Here is a 12,269-nt window from a genome sequence, read left to right as displayed (position 1 = left end):
AGTGCCCTCCCTGTCCCACGCACACCCGCGTCCGGAGCCCGAGCGCCAGAGCCCAGGGCAGTCTCCGCCCGCCGCCGTTCCCGCCGCAATCTCCTCTGCTCCCCCCAGTGCCCCCCCCCCCGCCCCAGCTGCGCGACCCCTACCTCCTGAGCCACCAGGCTGGAGATGCGGACCGCCCGGCGCACCCGGGCATTCTTGCCCTCCTCCGCTTGCCCGCCCCCGCCGCCCTCCGTCCTGCCCCGAGACATGACGGTCCGGGCCCCGACGGCGGCGGCGGCGTCTGCTGCTCTCTTAGGAGATCCTGCCCGCCGCCGCCGCTGCCATGCCTGGAGCTGGGGGCGGCGGCGGCGAGGTTCTCAGCGACGGGATAGAGAGACGTGCGGCGGCAGCTGCACCTGGCGCGGCTCCAGCAGCTGGCGGCTCGACAGATGGAGGAGCCGCCGCCGCCGCCAGGGGCTGCCCCCAACCCGCTCCTTCTCTGGGAGCCCCTCCCCGACGGACCCCCGTCTCCTTCTCTCGGAGCCCCTCCCGGCCTCCGCCCGCCCAGGCTGCCGCTCCTCACCCCGGGCAGCTCTGCCGGGCTCCAAGGAGCACCCGCGGGGGAGCCACGCGCGCCCCAGAGTCGCGGGGGGGGGGGGGTGCGCGGTAGGCGGGCCCCTTGACCCGCTTTTCGGAAGCGGCTGCAGCGACGGCCTCGCTTGCAGCACCGTCTTTCTTCCTGGGGGAACTGAGGCACACAAGGAGGGGGGCAGCCAGAGGCCACTCCGGAGTCCCGACCCTGCGGAAGGGGCTTCTGGACCCCACGCTCCTGCCCTGTCTCTTCCAAGGTCACGGGGGCGGGGGGGCTGGCTCGCCCCGACACTCGGGGGAGGGGTCTCCTTCCAGGCCCGTGTCCGTCTGCTGCTGCGACGGCGGCGGCGCCCGCGGTCACCTTGGCGTGCGCAGGGAGCGGGGCCTGGAGACTCTCCCTGCGGCTGAGCCCGAGCCCCGGCAGGCAGCCTCCCCCGCCCCCGCCGTGAGTTATGGGCCATAAGGCCTCCTGCCGCTTCCTCCTCCCAGGGACCGCAGCAGCGCGCCCGGCCCGCCGTCGGCTCTGGCAGCAGCACAGCAGCCCCGGCCGAGGAAGGCGCCCCAGCAGGCCCTTTGCGCAGGTGCTCTTCGCGGGGGGGGGCAGTGCTCTCTCGGACCAGCCAGCTCCCCACTGGCCCCCACAACTGCTCCTCTCAATTTTAGGCACGGGGGGGTGCGCAGAGCCGCTGCTTGGCCTGCAGGTGCCCCCCCCTCCAATCCCTGGCAGCAGCATCCCCAGGTAGGGCAGGGGAACCTGCTGCCAGAAACCTTGGAGAGCTGCTGCCGGCCAGTGTATAAGACAACACGGAATGGAGCAAGGGCCTGGCTCAGTGGGGCCCAGCAGCCCCAGGCAGGGCAGGCAGCAAGAAGGCCTACCAGGGAGATAGGGCAGCCTTTGTCCTACTCAGAGCCCTGAACAGGTCTCAAGCAAGCCCCGCACTCCCCCCCGCACTCCCCCCCCCACAGGAATATAGGAAGCTGCCAAATACTGAGTCAGACCATTGGTCTATCTCACTCAGTATTGTCTTCACAGACTGGCAGAGGCTTCCCCAAGGTTGCAGGCAGGGGAAGGAGCCGCTCTGGGAAGACCATCTAGGTTTCAAGTTCCTTACTGGGCCCTTACTAGAGCGGCTGCTGCAGGCAGAGGAGTGTGGCCCACACTTCTGTGCCCATGCACACACACACACACACACCCTACCTGCCTCTTCGTGCCAGCACCTGAGGTGGCCTCATTCTGTCTGGCTGAGGCTAGCTGCTGGCGGGGGGGGGGGGGGAGCACCCAGGAGCCCTGCCGTAGCCTCGCGCTGGGAGCAGAGGTGGGCTGGGGGGGGCGGATGCCTGCCGGCATTTGAACGGAAGCTGCGGTTTGGACTCTGCCTCTGGCTTCCCCCCTCCAGAGCGCCCCACCTGACTAGCACGGAAGTGGGGGGGGGCTGGCAAGGGGAGGCTTCTCCTTTTCAAGAAGGGACCCAGTTCGAGGGCAATTAACAAGGTGGCAGCTTTGCCTCCCTGGCCCCACCAAAATGGCAGCAGCAGTGGGGCAGGGGCCCCTAGGGTTGCCATTTCCAGCCTTTCCAAATCCAGGTGCCTAATTTGCATATGTTGTAAACTGGCTTGAAAATAATTTTGCATATGCAAATTAGCAGTTGATTTGTATTTGCTGTGGGTACCTACCAACAATCATTGGGGAAGATATCTTTGCCTGACCATTTTCCTTGACATATTAACAGCAGCAATCCAACAACAAAAAAGCACAGCTTTTTAATTAAGACTGCAATTCTATACACACTTATCTGAGAGAAGATCTGATTGAAACCAATGGTGCTTACTTCTAAGTAGGCATGCAAAGAATGTAAAGCCAAGAAAGTCGTGAAACGTTATAATGCACAGCCTGGTAGGCAGGTAGTGATTCACATCAAAAGCAAGCTGTCCTCTCAACTGCCTAGAAAAGATCCCCTGCCGGTAACAAACAAGGCAACATTCCTCAGGAGACTGCTGTACTCGTGGAAGTGAAGCCCCTTCCTCGCTTAATCCAAGTCTAGCAGTGGAGCAGAAGAGTGACTGCGCGTTTTGCTCCATAACTCCACTTCTACAAGGGCTAGAGCTCAGCTTCTTTTAAAAAATGAAATCTGAAGTCTGGGTGAGTCCGGGTGGGCGAAGCAGTCCGGGTGAGAGGCTTGAAATCCGGGTGGAACTCGGAATTCCAGGGGGCCTGGCAGTTCTAGGCAGGGCGGGGCAGAGGAGAGAGTCTCCATTCCTTGAGTCCATCTTCCCCCCTCTCCCAGTGGCCCAACGGACCTTTCCCCACGATGGGGCAGCTGGGAGGCTCCTCCCAGGCCTCAGTGTGGGCAGTGGAAGCCAGTCTGGGCCCTGCGCTAGGCAGGGCAGGGGCGGATGCTGCCCCACTCACACGTCTCTAGGGCTGGCTGGCACACCTTCCGCTCCTCTCGTCTGCCCCCCTCTTGGCCCAACTAGACTCTCGGACGGGTCTCCCTTCTTCGTGCCAGAAGCAGTGTCCCCCTCCCACACACCAAGTCAGGGTTCTGGGTCCTACTGCCGAACCTGGGAATGGACTGAGCCCAGCCCCCTCAACCACTGCCTGGCCCTCCTCCTTGCTGCCACGCCCCTCCAAGGGGGTCAGGATCCCTGCCCCAGGCGGCAGCAGAGAGCAAGCCTGACTGGGCCCAACTCTGCCTGACACCGCCAAGAGCTCAGGCAGCTGCGCTGGCCACCCCACCTGAGAAGGCAGCGGAAGAGCTTCACCACGTAGCCCCCCCGCCCGCCTGCCCCCATCTCTCTCTCCTCTGCTTCCTCCTCGCATTCTATTCACCACCAGGATGGCTGAGAACTTGGCAGCATCCCTTCCGCCTTCCTCACAGCCCCAGCCTGCTCTGCCTTCCCACTGATTCCCTGATTGAGAGGCTTGGCGATGCTAATCCCAGGCAGGCAGCATAATTTCTCACAGCAAAGTCTCATTTGTTCTTGCAAGGTGTGTGGGGGGGGGTGGCGCAAGGGACAAGCACACCTTTCTTCTGCTGAACATTTAAAAATGATGCCCCACTCTGTGGCTGTAGATCCCTGTCCTCGACTCTGATGCAGAAGGAGGCGGCAGCAACCCAGGCAAGAACCCCACCCCTCTGCTGTCCTGCCAGCGGAAGGCTCAAGACCGGAGTGGGGTGGGGTGGGCATCCCCGGGAGTGGGCCAGGAGAGGGGACCCAAGGCCTTCTGCTCCAGCCCCTCCAGGGTGCTTCCTGATGGCCGGCTAGCACCACAGGGTGGCAACGGGTCCCTGGAGTGTGCTTCCGCACGGCCTGTGTGCTGACATCGCAGCCCCTGCCTTGGGAGGAAGGTGCCGCTCACATTCCCCATGCCTTCCTTTGGGTTTTATTGCTGCGTCACAGCCCTATAACGGCGCATCTGCGTTGCAAAGAAATAGCTGCATTGGCCCGTTCTGGGAGGCTGCCCCCCTGACAACCGATCGGGAGCGCGCTTCGAACTCGGGGCCACAAAAGGTTGCCCTTTCCACGGCTTGGTGGGGGGTGAGGCTCGCCATCTGGAACGTGCCAGCAGTGGAGCCCCTCACACACAGCCCCCGCCCCAGACAGCCCCTGCAATCCAGGCCACGGGGGCACATGCCACATGCACGGGGAAGGGAGGGGCCCCGCAGCAGTCCTGATGCCCCAAGGACATCTGGCGCGAGCCAAGGCAGGGGCAGGGGCAGCCCCCCCCCGACTGCTCATTACAAACACCTAGATGGCAGAAGAGATGCTGGGCGTGGGCATGGCGCACATGCGCAGAGCATGAGCTCAGATCACAGAGAGGGAAGAGCCCGGGGAGAAGATCCATGCGAGCTCACCCAGCCCACTTCCCTGCACGCACACCCCGTCACAGCAAGCAGAAGCAGAAGCCAGCAAGGCAAACCAAAGGAAAGGTTGCCCTGAAAACAACCCTTTCACGGGCGGCAACAAAGGAAGGCCTGAGCAGAGACATGCCCCAAATCACTCCTCTGCAGTCGGGGGTTTGCTGCTGCTCAACAGCTCTTCCAAGCATATAGTCAAGTGTGACCCACTGATCCGGCGAGGGGGCCTGGGAGCTGGAAAGCCCCCTCCGCACACCCTCCCCTGCTGAAGGAGGACCTCGGCCCCACCCACCCCCGCTCCTCCCAGGGTTTCCACGGTGGCGGGGGGGAGGTCTCCCTCCTCTTTCCTTGCGGGGGTGACCCTCGGGGTCCCATACGTGGCCCTCAGCTATTCTCTTTCTGCTCTCCCTGAGGGACCTCCCCCCATCCTGCAGCTCTCGGGGCCACCTGCACACTCCTGCCAGCCAGCCCCACCCCTCTGCCCCGAATGTTCTCTCCCATCCTCTCTGAGATTTCAGCCTCAGGCTGAAGATGCTCAAGGACAAAAACGGGCTCCACTGGTCCTTTGGCAACAAGGCCCCCATCCACCCTGCTGAACCTGCACGAAGCCTGTGCCTTGGTGTTGGCCTCAGGTTCCCCCCATATGTGGCAGGATCCCTGCCTCTCTGCTCCCACACAAATATCCGAGTCTGCCCCTGGGCATCTCCCGCCGGAACTCCTGCAAACTTCTGCCCTCGGGTCTCCCACTACACCCCACACCTTCGCCCGGCCCTTGGCTGCCAGAATCACTCCCCCCTCGGCTTGCTCCAGTCCCGTCACGCTCCCTCCTGCTCCAGGGATGTCCCGGACCCTCTTTAGCTCCCAGGGCAGGTCTAGGGAGGACAGCTGGCCTTGTGGTCACAGGCATGCATTGTCTAAGGAGGGTCTACCCTGGTTTGCATTTGAAGGGGAGGCTCCATGTGAAGCCTGCAAGATCTTCCTCTTAGCGGATGGGGCCACAGCTCTGGGAAGAAGAGCCCCTGCCTGCCGGCATGCAGAAGGTTCTGAGTCCCCTCCCCGGCAGCATCTCCAGACAGGGCCGAGAGAGACTCCTGCCTGCAACCTTAGAGAAGCCGCTGCCAGCCTGTGCAGACAATCCTGAGCTAGATGGCCCAAGGGCCTGACTGCGTCCTATGCTCTTTTGACCACAGCCAGAGACAGTCAGGAGAATGCAGATGCTGGGGGAGATGGCTGCTCCAGTGTGTGTGTGTGTGTGTGTGGGGGGTGTCTCCTAGAGGGCTGCTGGGCTTTGTAGCCTCTGATGCTCAGGCAGGGTGCCTTGGCCCCTGGGCCCCTGCAGGAGCAAGCTCCGGCTGTTTAAAGGGGCCTCGCCCGATTGTGCAGGTGCTGGCTCTGGCGGTGCTGGAAGGTTCCTCCGAATCAGAGGATGCTGGCAAGGATGTGTCCCGAGGTCTTGGTGCAGTCCCCCAGCTCAGTCCCGATGGCAGAGAGTCACCCCGTGCCCAAATCAGTGATGCTTCTCAGTCCGTCCCTGCCCCATCCCCTACTCAGGGGGAGTGGTGCAGCCAGGAGTCCTGCTGGTGGAACTGGAAGAGGAGGTATGGGGCAGGGCTGGGGGGTGGACATATGCTGCTGGCCCCCACAAGCATTCTTTCAGTTGGCCAGGTATTGCAAGCAGCCCCGACAGGCCCAGGAATCGAAGATGTCCCGGCCTCGAATTCTTCCTTGCTCTCCCCTTGCACCAGAGGAAGGGTTCAAGGGAGCAAGACAGGCTGGTATGTGGTGTGCGTGGGACAAGCAGCAGCTGGTGGAAGATGGGTTGGGCATTTATCAAGCGGGGGGACAGTCTCTGGAGAAGGAAGCTGCTGGGCTGACCACCCGAGTTGCTGGGAAAGGCCCCAAGCACTGGACGCCCGGCTTCCTGGAAGGGCAGGAGGTCTTCTGGGCTTCTGCCTGGAGGAGTTCCCAGGCCATCGCTTCTGGTCCGCCTCTGCTCTGTAGGCATCCCTCGCCCGGTTCGGAGGTTCCCGATCGTCTGCTTACAAGGCCGGCAGTTCTTCCACACACTGGTTCACGGCTGGCAGGTTTGCAGGTGGCTGAAGGTCAGGGGGAGATCAGGGGTGAAACTCCCAGTGGGCAAAACAACAGAAATCACTGGGTGGTGGTGTGGACTGCCTTGCTGCAACCACAGGCTGCGGAGGGCAGCAGGGATGCCCAGTTGTCATGCCGGCATGTGGTGCAGCACCACAGACACCTCTCCAGGTCCCATCTGGGGGGGGGGGGCTGAGGAAAGGTGGACGCCGGCATCCAGGACCCTGAATGATTTCTATCAAGGCTTGGCCATGAGGTGGGTTCTTGGATGATCTTAGGTGAGCACAAGTCCACTTAATGCACCTGAAGGCTCCAGGAGTGGTGATGTGATCTGGGAATTCCACCGCAGAGAGATCAAATGCACATTTTTGTTAGGCACTGGGATACATTTTGGGGCAAGCAAGGCCTGTACAAAAGGGACGGGCTGCATTTGAACCAAGATGGAACCAGACTGCTGGAGCTTAAAATCAAAAAGGTTGCAGAGCAGCTTTTAAATGATGCCTGGGGAATAGCCGTGAGGAGCTGGACCGTATCCGGTTTGGCAAAGGCCATCCTTTAAAGTGCGAGGGTGCAAAGGATTCAGAGAAAACAGAAGGGGACAGAGCAGAACCACATAAAGAGCAGACAGAAGGCTGTGCCCACTGGTCAAAGAGTCAAAAGAAAGTTAGCACACATCAGGTAAGAGATTCCGTGTATAGGTGCTTATATGCCAGTGCCAGAAGCCTCTGAGCCAGGATGGGTGAGCTGGAGTTGCTAACGCAGAAATAGATATAGTGGGCATAACAGAAACATGGTGCAACAGCGAGAACCAGTGGGACACTCTTCTCCCTGGATAGAAACGCTATAGAAAGGACAGGGAGGGGTGCCTTGGAGGTGCAGTAGCACTGTATAGAAGGCATAGAATCTAACAAGCTAGAAAACCTAGGTGGACTGGAGTCCTCCACAGAAACCCTGTGGGTGACAATACAAGGCCTGATAGCTACTGGGGATGTGCTATCGCCCTCCAGATCAAAACGCTGACAGTGATTGGGAGTTGCAGGAGGAAATCAGGGAGGGGTCAAGGAGAGGCAGGGCTGTAATCATAGGTGACTTCAATTACCCACACGTAGACTAGGTAAATTCACAGTCAGGTCCTGACAAAGAGGTCAGATTTATAGATATGCTGAATGACTGTGCCCTAGAACAGTTGGTCTTGGAACCAACAAGAGAGACGGCGACCTTGGACTTAATTCTGAGTGGCACCCAGGACCTGGTGTGTGATGTCAGTGTCATCGACCCTATAGGGAACAGTGACCATAGTGCCATCAAATTCAGCATACATGCGAGGAGAGAATCACCAAGGAAGTCTAACACAGACACTTTGCATTTCAGAAGAGGAAACTTCTCCAAAATGAGGACTATGGTGAAAAGAAAGCTGAGGGGGAAAATCAGGAGAGTAACTTCGCTCCAGAGTGCATGGAGTTTACTCAAAATGACAATACTAGAAGCCCAGTTAGATTGTGTACCCCAAAGGAGGAAAGGTACCACTAAGTCACCCAACAGGTAATGTCTGGAGGAGACAGGCTTAGTTTTAAGACGGATCTTCACCCTCTTTTTGTGGGTACCATCCCATAGTACCATCCCTTCCCTTCCTTCTGTGTGAGAGCTGGGTTTAGACAGTCTTAGTTTTTTAAGACTGGCTTTTTAGACAGGCTTAGTTTGAGGAACATTTAGCCAAAAGCATCAAGGGGAATAACAAAAACTTCTACAAATACATCAGAAGCAGGAAAACTGCCAGGGAGGCAGTTGGCCCATTAGACAATGAGGGAGTGAAAGGGATTATTAAGGAGGATATGGAGGTTGCAGAGAAGCTGAATGAGTTTTGCATCTGTCTTCACAGCAGAGGATACTGAGCATATACCTGTTCCTGAACCAGGCTTTTTAGGGATGGAGGCTAAAGAACTGAGTCAGATAGAAGTGACAAGAGATGATGTCCTAAACTGTCTGGAAAAACCGAAAACTAACAAATCACCAGGGCCGGATGGCATCCATCCAAGAGTCCTCAAAGAACTCAAATGTGAAATTGCCAACCTCCTTGCTAAAATATATAACTTATCCCTGCAATCGGGCTCTGTACCAGAGGACTGGAAAATAGCCAATGTAACACCAATTTTCAAAAAGGAATCCAGAGGCAATCCGGGAAATTACAGGCCGGTTAGCCTAGCGTCTGTTCTGGGCAAATTGATGAAAAACCTTGTCAAGGATAAAATTGTCAAGCATATAGAAGAGCAAGCTCTGCTGGGGGAGAACCAGCACGGCTTCTGCAAAGGGAAATCTTGCCTCATGAACCTTTTGGAGTTCTTTGAGATTGTCAACAGGTGTGTGCGGATAAAGGTGATCCAGTTGACATAGTCTACCTGGACTTCCAAAAAGCTTTTGACAAAGTTCCTCATCAAAGACTCCTGAGGAAACTTCGCAGTCATGGGAAAAGAGGACAAGTACATGTGTGGATTGCTAACTGGTTGAAGGACAGGAAACAAAGGGTAGGTATCAATGGAGAGTTTTCACAATGGAGGGAAGTAAGAAGTGGGGTCCCCCAGGGATCTGTACTGGGACCAGTGCTTTTTAATTTATTCATAAATGATCTAGAAGCAGGGGTAAGCAGCAAGGTGGCCACATTTGCAGATGATACCAAACTCTTCCGGGTAGTGAAATCCAAAATGGATTGTGAGGAGCTCCAAAAAGATCTCTCCAATCTGGGGGAGTGGGCGACAAAATGGCAAATGTGCTTCAATGGTGGCAAGTGTAAAGTGATGTACATTGGGACAAAAAACCACAACTTCACATATATGCTGATGGGATCTGAGCTGTCGGTGACGGACCAGGAGAGGGATAGGAACATAGGAAGCTGCCATATACTGAGTCAGACCCTTGGTCATTCTAGCTCAGTGTTGTCTTCCCAGACTGGCAGCGGCTTCTCCAATGTTGCAGGCAGGAATCTCTCTCAGCCCTTTCTTTGAGATGCTGCCAGGGAGGGAACTTGCAACCTTCTGCTCTTTCCAGAGAGGCTCCATCCCTGATGGAAATATCTTACAGTGCTCACATGTGGTCTTGGATCTTGGGGTCGTGGTGGGCAGCTCGTTGAAAGTGTCAACTCAATGTGCGGCAGCTGTGAAAAAGGCCAATTCCATGCTAGGGATCATTAGAAAGGGGATTGAAAATAAAACGGCTAATATTATAATGCCCTTATACAAAACTATGGTGCGGCCACACCTGGAGTACTGCATACAATTCTGCTCACCACATCTAAAGAAGGACATTGTAGAAGAGGGCAACCAAGATGATCATCAAGGGCCTGGAGCACCTTCCTTATGAGGCAGGGCTACAACACCTGGGGCTTTTTAGTTTAGAAAAAAAGATGACTGAGTGGAGGCATGATAGAGGTCTATAAAATCATGCATAGTGTGAGAGAGTGGATATAAATTTTTCTCCCTCTCTCAGAACACTAGAAGTAGGGGTCATCCCATGTAATTGAGTGCCAAGAAATTTTAGGACTGACAAAAGGAAGCACTTTTTCCACACAATGAATAGTTAACCTGTGGAATCTTCTGCCACAAGGTGTGATGACAGCCACCAGACTGGATGACTTTAAGGAGGCCTTAGATAAATTCATGGAGAATAGGTCTATCAGTGGCTACTAGTCTGAGAGCTATAGGCCACCTCCAGCCTCCGAGGCAGGATGCCTCTGAGTCCCAGTTGCAGGGGAGTCACAGCAGGAGGGAGGGCATGCCCTCGCCCCCTGCCTATGGGCTGCTCCCCAGAAGCACCTGGTGGGCCACTGTGTGAAACAGGATGCTGGACGAGATGGGCCTCATTGGGCCTGATCCAGCAGGGCTGGTCACCAACAGTGATCTGGTCCAGGGCCTGCTGGTTGCTACATAATCCTTACTCTCCATACCTTTCCTTAACAAATGCGAGCAGGGCTCCAGCTGAGGAGGTGAACATAAGAACGGCGTTGCTGCTGGATCAGGCCCAAGAAGGCCCATCTAGTCCAGCCTCCTGTTTCGCACAGTGGCCCACCAGATGCCGCTAGAAGCCACAGGCAGGAGTTGAAAGGGGCCGGCCCTCCCTCCTGCTGTGGCTCCCCTGCAACTGGGACTCAGAGGTGGCAGAGTGGATGAGCCCCCAGCGCAGGTGCTGATCTATAGTGGTTCAGGTTGCCAGAGGGCTCAATGTGACCCGATCCGGTACCAGGTCTGTGGCACAGTCCTGGGGCCCCTGATGAGGTGGAAGAGGGTGGCCTCCATTGGGCCAAAGAGGGTGTGGTCATCCCTGTGTGTATCGGGCAGCATTGTGCCCAGGTGTCTGGCAGGGGCACGCAGGGGGGGCAGCCCCCCGACTTGGGAGGCAGGATTGATGGCCATTGTTGGAGTGGAAAGACACACCATGGCTGCTCCACAGGGCGGCACAGTTGCTAGCGTCACGGGGCCAGGCATCCATGGGATGCCACCAGCAGTTTCCACCAAGACAGGAGCCCATTTCTTGATCGCCAGGAAGCTGTGGTGGGTCATGAAGGTGCTGCCTCTGGAAGAGCCGAAAGCCCCAGAATCCATCTTGGCAGGACAGGCGGCAGCAGGGGCAGCAACCAGAGATGCTACCCGGAGGAGAGGAGCCCCCTCTGGCCCGTGGGGGTGGGTCCCATTGTCACGGGGGGACCTTGTTTCCTGGAGTTTGCTCGTCTGGAGGGGCAGGCACAGATCTAATGTCCCATCTGCCCACAATACAGGCACAGGCGAGGAACATCAGAACAGCCCTGCTGGATCAGGCCCCCGACCTGCCTAGCCCGGCATCCTGTTTCCCACAGTGTTTCCCACCAGATGCCTCTGGGAAGCCCTCAAGCAAGGTCCGAAGACCTGCCCTCTCTCCTACTGTGGCTCCCTTGCAACTGGTATTTAGAGCCATCTTGCCCCTGATGCTGGAGGTGGCCTATAGCCACCAGACTAGTAGCCATGGATGGACCGGTCCCCCATGCATTTGTCTAAGCCACTTTTAACACCATCCAAGCTGGTGGCCATCACCACATCCCGTGGCAGAGAATTCCGTACATTAATTATGTGCTGTGTGAAAAGGTACTTCCTTTCGTTGGTCCTAAATTCCCCGGCCTTCAGTTTCATGGGATGAACCCTGGTGCTAGTGTTCTGAGAGAGGGAGAAAAAAATCCTCTGTCCATTCTCTCTACTCATAGGGACATAGGAAGCTGCCACATACTGAGTCAGACCGTAGGTCCATCTAGCTCAGCATTGTCTGCACAGACTGGCAGCGGCTTCTCCCAGGCTGCGGGCAGGAGTCTCTCTCTCTCTCTCCTCTGGTCCCACCAACTGTCCGAGGCCTCCTGCTCTGTCCAGCCCCTCCGCCCTCTCGCCCTCGCTGCTCCGAGTGGCCTCCTCTCCGACTTCCTCCCCCTCCTTCCCCCAAGCTCACCTTTTCCATGAAGCCTGCAGCCCCCACTGCAGCCCCGTTTCCCTCCTGAAACCAAGCTCAAGTCCACAGAACTGGCATCTTTGCCCCTTTCCCTGCTGCCCAGCCCTGCCGCCTTGCCTCTTTCTTTCCTCTCCTGGCTCCATTAAGTCTGTAAGCCCTTCGGGGCAGGGGCCTGTCCTCCCAGGCTTGGAAGGGTGCTAGACGTCCAAGGAAACAAGCAACCAACGCAGCACATCCACAGACCTGGGGCAGGCAGCTCCCCACCCCACCCCAACCCCCCAGCGGGTC

At 57.5% G+C, this 12,269-nt stretch overlaps 1 protein-coding gene across 1 annotated transcript in view; it reads right to left on the bottom strand.

Annotated features, from left to right (window-relative positions):
• The window catches only part of KCNH2 (potassium voltage-gated channel subfamily H member 2), an 82,432-nt gene that overhangs the window by 31,754 nt on the left and 38,409 nt on the right, over positions 1 to 12,269 (bottom strand). The gene's annotated exons all lie outside the window — the stretch shown is intronic.

Source organism: Hemicordylus capensis, chromosome 6 (genome assembly GCF_027244095.1).
Source record: "Hemicordylus capensis ecotype Gifberg chromosome 6, rHemCap1.1.pri, whole genome shotgun sequence".
In the NCBI taxonomy this organism is placed as follows: domain Eukaryota; kingdom Metazoa; phylum Chordata; class Lepidosauria; order Squamata; family Cordylidae; genus Hemicordylus; species Hemicordylus capensis.
Note: the sequence above shows the minus strand (reverse complement) of the source record. Positions and strands in the feature narration are given on the sequence as shown.